The sequence below is a fragment of the Rhipicephalus sanguineus genome, chromosome 8 (genome assembly GCF_013339695.2).
Source record: "Rhipicephalus sanguineus isolate Rsan-2018 chromosome 8, BIME_Rsan_1.4, whole genome shotgun sequence".
NCBI lineage: Eukaryota > Metazoa > Arthropoda > Arachnida > Ixodida > Ixodidae > Rhipicephalus > Rhipicephalus sanguineus.
In genome coordinates, this window is record NC_051183.1 from 24,458,905 (window position 1) to 24,465,815 (window position 6,911).

Consider the following 6,911-nt stretch of genomic DNA (forward strand, 5'->3'; position numbering starts at 1 on the left):
CAGGGGGGGGGGGGGCTTGCCTACGTGCCTGCGAAGAGGTATTAAGGAGCACAGTGAACACTTGTTGTCAAAAGGCCCCGGTTTTCGACGTGCTTTTGTTTTGCACACGCACGGACGTGCACACTTAGCCAGCCGTAAAGACAGCAGCTGTTACTTTTAGCAGTAATTAAAACGTACCACTCGTGTACAGATGCTGTATATTTTTAAACAGCAAAAGCGCAGTAGTAGTAGTAGTATTAAGAACCGATCAGACGCGGTTGACGCGTTGCGGCCGCCCGATTGTACACTACAGTACAGGCGCGCGTCCGAGAAAGAAGTGGTGAACAAGCTATGGCCTCCAAGATTGCGCGCCGGCGTATCAGAGGCCATGAACAGGGAGATGCAGTCGACGGAAGGGAGAGAGAGTTGCCGCAACTCAGTTCAAGGATTCAAATCGCCCGCTGAGCGAGAGAGCCAATCAGTTCAAACCGAAGAACGCGCACGCGCAGAGACGTCAGTGAACACGTGACGTTTTCAAACGGGTTCCGTTGAAAGGCTCCCTGCGCTCGCTGCGAACGAAGTGGTGTTTCGCGCATCTATTTTACCGTGTTTATCAATATTACGTGCGGTTATCGTTGTTGAATGAACACGTACTACTTACATCGCGTGTCGGGACGTTCGGGTCGTTGTTTGACATGGAATCGACGGCGGCGATGCGTCGTCGTGGCACCAACCAACGGACGCGAGCTTTGAACAAGAGCGCAAGCGCGGGCCGTTTGACGAGACAGTCGCCGCAGCGGATACAACACCTCGGTGAGTTCAAGAATGTTACCAAATTGCGTTACTGAGTTACCTTAGTGCATGGAAACTTTTATGCAGGTAAGAGTGCCTGGGCGGGCGGCCAGTTACCACAGAAGGGATGCTGCGCAAGAGCAAGGGCCTGCTAAAAAAGTATGCATTGTGCTAGTATCGCTGCTTTCTGTGCTTTTCGTTATACCTTTCTATGGAGCGGCTGCCGTGTGCGTTGATTACAGTTGAAAACAAGCTGAAGAATGCGCGTTCCATTACGGGATTCTGTGCTCCTGCCACGCACGCCTTGTGCTGTTGAGCCGTTATAACTTGGCTGCACGAGATCGTCGCTTGGAGCGACTTGCACATTGCCTTGCCGCCGTAAAAGTGGGTCCGCTTTTAAACATACTGGTCGTTCCACACCCTTTCTGTGGTGTAAATGCAATTGAAGTTATAGTTCCATAAGCATAGGTATAATGAATTAACTTGCAAAGGTAGACGGGGACGCAGGTAGGAAGACACAATGCTGTCATGCACACGCTATACTGCTCAGAGCATATGTCTCTGGTTGCGTCGGCGTCTACCGTGCTGCGTCGTTTTTGCAAGTAATTATCACAGTTGCCTTCTGGCTACGCAAGGTCGCGGCTCGTAGCACCTAGATGTGTGGTGGATGCCCATTGAAGCAATGCATTTGTGTGAATCACGCTATGGATACTGGTAGTAACAGGAAGTACACACATAAAGTCGCACAGCATGCATGTAGTGTGTGTTTTTTTTTTTTGGATATTACATATTTTTTATAAACGTTGTGTGACAGTCAGGCTCCTGTCATTTTCGCTTATGAACTTGAAGTCGAGGCGGAAATACTTTGCCGCAAGCAAAATTACATTTACGCTGTTAATTAACAACTCGTTCATCCACTTTTTAATTATTGAGGGAGGTAGTTTATATTAAAAAGATATAGTGTGTGCCAAGTTGTGGCATGCCGTTTTTTTTTTTTTTTTGAAATCGCGTGAGTTGCACGTTATCCGAGATATTCAACTTCCAATTTTAAGGTTGATATCGAAACTGGGCGCGGGACACGCGGCGTGTCTGAACTGCACGTGACAAGGAAGGGACGACATTTCAAGCAAAACTTGGTATGCGCTAAATTGTCATGCACCACCCTTCTAATATAAACAACTGCACTCAAGTCAGCAATTAAAAAGTAGGTAATGAGTGCTTGATATTTAGTGTCAGTTCAATTAAGCTTATTAAGCAAGTACATGCTCTTTTTGTTGCTGTGTTTGTGTGATAAAAATTGGGTCAGATATCTGACATGCCATTTCATATTTTCTTTGATGAACCATACACGTTCTACTACAAATTCTTGTAACAGGGAATGGCACCATTGCAAAAGCTTCTTATCCCAAATGGTAAATGGTTTAGGCTGTGCTGGTGCATTGAAACACTACTTGATTGTGTTGTACTGTATAGTCCTTGTTTTCCTTGGTGCTTTGCTAAAGAAAGAGGAAATTGAAAGGGGGTTCTTATTTGCAGGATGTACAACTAAGATCTAGCATTCAGTGAAACTGGTGACAATGCTGCTTTAGTTTACGAAGTAGTTAATTAGAGAATGCAATTTCTGATATCTGTATATGTGTTTGCAGATCACAGTGAGGTTACTGGTTCTCAGGCGTGATTACAGCACTGAGAAATTGAACAAACTAAAAAAGAATGGAATAGATCAAGGGGCTCAGTTTTTTTGTTCGACAAAACCTGATGAAGCCAAGGGAGGTATAGGGGAGATTATTCGTAGTTTTTAAAAGTAGTGTAGTAATTATGACATAAAGAGGAATAATGTAGACAAAAATACATTCTGCTGCCAGGGCCTGAACCTACAACAAAGTGTTGCATCTCATACTGCACCACTCTAGCTACGACATACTCGTTCTCTCATCCACCCCACTGGGCACTTCTGTGTGTGTAATCCCGGCAGTGCCACACCAGCATTCGTAGTCATGCTGGTGTCGCATAGCCCGTGAAATCTACGAGCTGGTAGCTGATCAATAAACCGTCATGAGCTACCTGAGGGCATAAAGTTTGCTGGCACGAGGCCCTCGCTATTAAAGAACAAAAGAACGGGAGTGGATCAAGGGCTCATTAAATTGAACAGGCACTTCTAGTGTAAAGGACCAGGTCTGCACATGAATGGACTTTAGTACAGCAAGGATAGTTGTTTCAGAGAGAGGAAAATTGGGCATGTTGCTAAAGCATGCCCAAGATTTAATGAAAGTAAGAACAGCAGAGGGACAGAAAAACTGACACAGTGCTCAATCTTTTCTGTCCCGTCTGGCATTCTTGCTCTTTTACTGAATCTTAAGCTTTTTTGAAATCTCCACATTCATGATGTCATACAATAAATGGGCTCATTGTCATCCATTCTGCAAATTGAGCACACGTATATTTATTTAATATTTTGATGGGAGTGCTCCTGGAGTTTTTTTGTGTTCAAATTACCTATATGGCAAGCTGTATACCTCACCCTTTTGTAATACACAATTGTAGCCAAATCGACAACTAATGCAAATTACAATTATTTGCAGTGACCCACTGCTACTCTAATACTTGTTCTTAATGCATCCTGGGCCTATTTTCGAGGACAATTTTGGTATATAATGATATGCCTGTGTTAAGCCATCATGCTTAATATTACTACTTGTGTACTGTAAGGACTCTTTGTGCACAAGTTGACGGAACTTTTTGTGGTATCTGTTATGCATGTATCCAGCAGCTCAAGAGACTGAAGTGGTGGACAGCTTGCTGTGAAAGATGGAAGCGTTCTTCCTGCAAGTCTGGACAAGGCCATATTAAATGGTATTTATTTGTTTCCATCAATACAAATCGACCGTTTAGACCCTTTCAATTGAGAGACCTATTGCTCCTATATTGTGAGCAACTCCAAGACAGGAAACAATATGTAATAGCAAGTGCATGTCATATACATGTTCCACTTGGCCATTCATGCTTGTGGCCACCTGCTTCTGGTAGGATGTGCTGAAAAAATATGTTGTCAGCTACCTGCACAGCGCCATAGCAGGATATCTCACTGTTTGAGGAAACTTGGGACATCTATGCGAGGCAGAATTAACAAATTGATTTTCAGAGTTTCATGATAAAGTAAAACTTGGTAAAACAAGTTGTAAGGTATGCATGCTTGTGTGTTAGAGTGCCATCTTTGGCATTGTATTTGCCCTAACCAAGTTGTGCCAATGAACTGGCAGCGGACTATGGCATTCAAGTATTATTCTTTACGTTTATGTGCAAAACAGCAATAACGAAGAGCAAGACTGGTAGAGCACAGCCAGAGTGCTGACTACGAACTGAATGTTATTAGTAAAATGCAGCCATATATTGCAGTTTCAAAAAGTAATTTTCACAGAGGAAAGGAAGAAAGGGACACATCAGGTGTCTTATCATTGAGTGATGTTAATTCCGCTGCCATATCTATTAATGGCGTGCTGACTATCTTGTCACCAGATGAAGCAAATTTTTGCATGCACGCTCCTTGTACTGTAATGCTCAGTGACTTCCATATTCTTTTTTACATTGTTTGGCCCCTGCCACGGTGGTCTAGTGGTTATGGCGCCCGAAGTTTGCGGGATCGAATCCCGGTCGCGGCGGCTGCATTTTTGATGGAGGCGAAAATGTTTGAGGCCCGTGTACTTAGATTTAGGTGCACGTTAAAGAACCCCAGGTGTTCGAAATTTCCGGAGTCCTCCACTATGGCATCTCTCATAATCATATCGTGGTTTTGGGTCATAAAACCCCTGATATTATTACATTGTTTGCGCATTCCATAGCTTGGTCGTTAACATTGTCCCGTCTGCTGTTTAAAACTTCACTACAAGCTAATAGGATATTGTATTCCAGATGAGTTATTCAATGTCTTGTGTGATTGGTGGTCCCCTTATATTTGCATGTGATGTTTGGTGCTTGTTTGCCGGTAAGCACCTAGCCCATTTATAACACGCCGTCAATCAACTTCGCCGCTAAGTTAGGGAAAACGTGTTTAACTTTTTTCATCATGCTGACTAAATCAAACAGCTCTGAACAGGCGTTTGATGTCTGCTATTTTTCGCTTTTTACAAACTGTGACATGTACCTTGGAATACCACTGTGAAACTGTTCAACTCTTTCGTGATTTCTTACTTGAAAAGGAACATTTGGTTGTCGTAGACTGCTTGTCAGTAAGTGTGGGTTTATAGTTATAAAAAAAATATTCTTACAAGTATATCCCACAGTGAGTATGCCACTTTTGAAACAGAACATTTCTTATAGCTGTTGTGTTCTGCAGGCTTTAGTCTAACCAGCTTGCATAACTGCAGTAAAGCCAAAGTAAAATGGTGTTCTGAAGTTTGAAAACACACTTCATTGTCAGCCGTGTTATTAGGTTTGTTTGTAGAGAAGCCTATGAAGAGTAATTATGACATACAAAATGCACTTAACAGCATATCAGCTTGTACGATGCAAATTAAATTGAAGCTACTCTTAATTCTTGTGGCGTGGTGGAATTTTGTTTAGGAGCAATGAAAATATGCTACACGATACGAACTTCCAAAAGCTGTTTGCATCTCACTTGGGTAAACAGACAAAATTACTTCAAAATGTCTCGTAGTTTTTGTAAGTTTTCTTAGTAAACATATTGTTACTCAGTAGGCAAAGTTAAATAAGAGAGTTGGGCTAGTTTGTGTGATTGCTTTAGCTGTGACATATCTCCTAACGCCTATGCTGAACAGGAAAATGAAGAGTGAAGGGGCAGAGGCAGCTCAATCTTTTTGGCAGCTCAACTGCCAGAGAGTGCTAGGCTTCAGCTGACGAAATTGAAACAATCAGACATGCAAGGAAGTCACTTTACGTGCAAGCAAATCCACTGAGCAATGCACTCTATTTATTTGACTGTTAAAACTAAAAACGTAACTCGTGTTTTTAACTAGATAAGTGGGCTCTGACTGCTCTCTAGACAGACAGGCAGTAAGACTGCTGCATTTTCATGGCTGGTGATAAATATGTAAGCGTGCCATTTTTGAACTCGCTGGGCAAGAAGTGGCATATCTTAAGAAGCTTAGCAACAGTGACTTCTGTCGCCAGTGAAACTTTTTTGCTGGCCTGCTTAAATGATATTCTGGCACACTTGTTGGATCATTTGTTTGTCCATTGGGGATACTCTGGGTTTGCGAATGAATTTAAGCAGTTGAAGGCAAGAGCTCTGCCCTGTCTCTCCTCTTATGTTTGTTATATGTCTAGCTGAAAATTATGTTGCAGCCAAAGTGGTAAAGTATGGTTCACACCTTTGGCATAGAAGGTATTCATAAAGCTCTGGCACAGCGTGCTTTTCGTTCTTGCCCTCTTTTGCATTTTTACTGGGGAACGCAATGTGCTGGTCATGCACTGCAGTTATACCCATACAGAACTAATCAAATAATTTCATCGTGACGTGTGCAAAGATTGTTATATTTTTCTAGTGGTACTTTTAGTTATAAGTGCCCTGTCCTTCTGTCGCAGGCTTCATCTGTCACAAATCGCTGGCCACGAATGTAAAGAATACCTTGGCCCCACTTCTGTCGAGGGAACCGAAGTTGCCTGAACAGATGAAGAGGGGTGGTGCTACCAATAGTGAACGACTGTGATTTTATAATGTGCAAGTGTATGAAAAATCTTGTTACACTAATTTAACGTTAATTGCATTCACTAGTCAAGTGTCAATATTGTAATGTGTAAGTTTACGCACAGTTGCATTAAGTGAGCGCTCATTCAAGCTTCAAGTTCGCAATCATATATTTTGGTGGTATTCATAGGGCACACATTCCACTTTAAATTGTGATCTGCTCCTTTACTGAGGGTGCATGCAGGTCCTTGAAACGATTGAAAACCCTTGAAAAAGTAAAAGTACATTTTTAAAGCCCTGAAACCCTTGGAATTTCTTAGCATATAGTGTCCAATATTGACAATACTAATTTCTTTCGGTGTTCTGTAAACATTTGTCTAGCAAACTGAGGGAACATGTCATGCTCAGTGATGATTCGGCTACTCTGTTTACCTTGCTTGCATCACTGCTTTACCGATCATTCATTTCATTTCCGCAACTGTCGGTCCGCCTTCTC

At 42.4% G+C, this 6,911-nt stretch overlaps 1 long non-coding RNA gene across 1 annotated transcript; it reads left to right on the forward strand.

Moving 5' to 3' along the window:
* The first annotated feature begins 668 nt into the window (after positions 1-668).
* LOC125759718 (uncharacterized) lies at positions 669-6,499 on the forward strand. Its single transcript, XR_007417352.1, has 3 exons — positions 669-792; positions 3,542-3,624; positions 6,313-6,499. It is a non-coding gene; the product is annotated as an uncharacterized LOC125759718 (long non-coding RNA).
* The last annotated feature ends 412 nt before the right edge of the window (positions 6,500-6,911 follow it).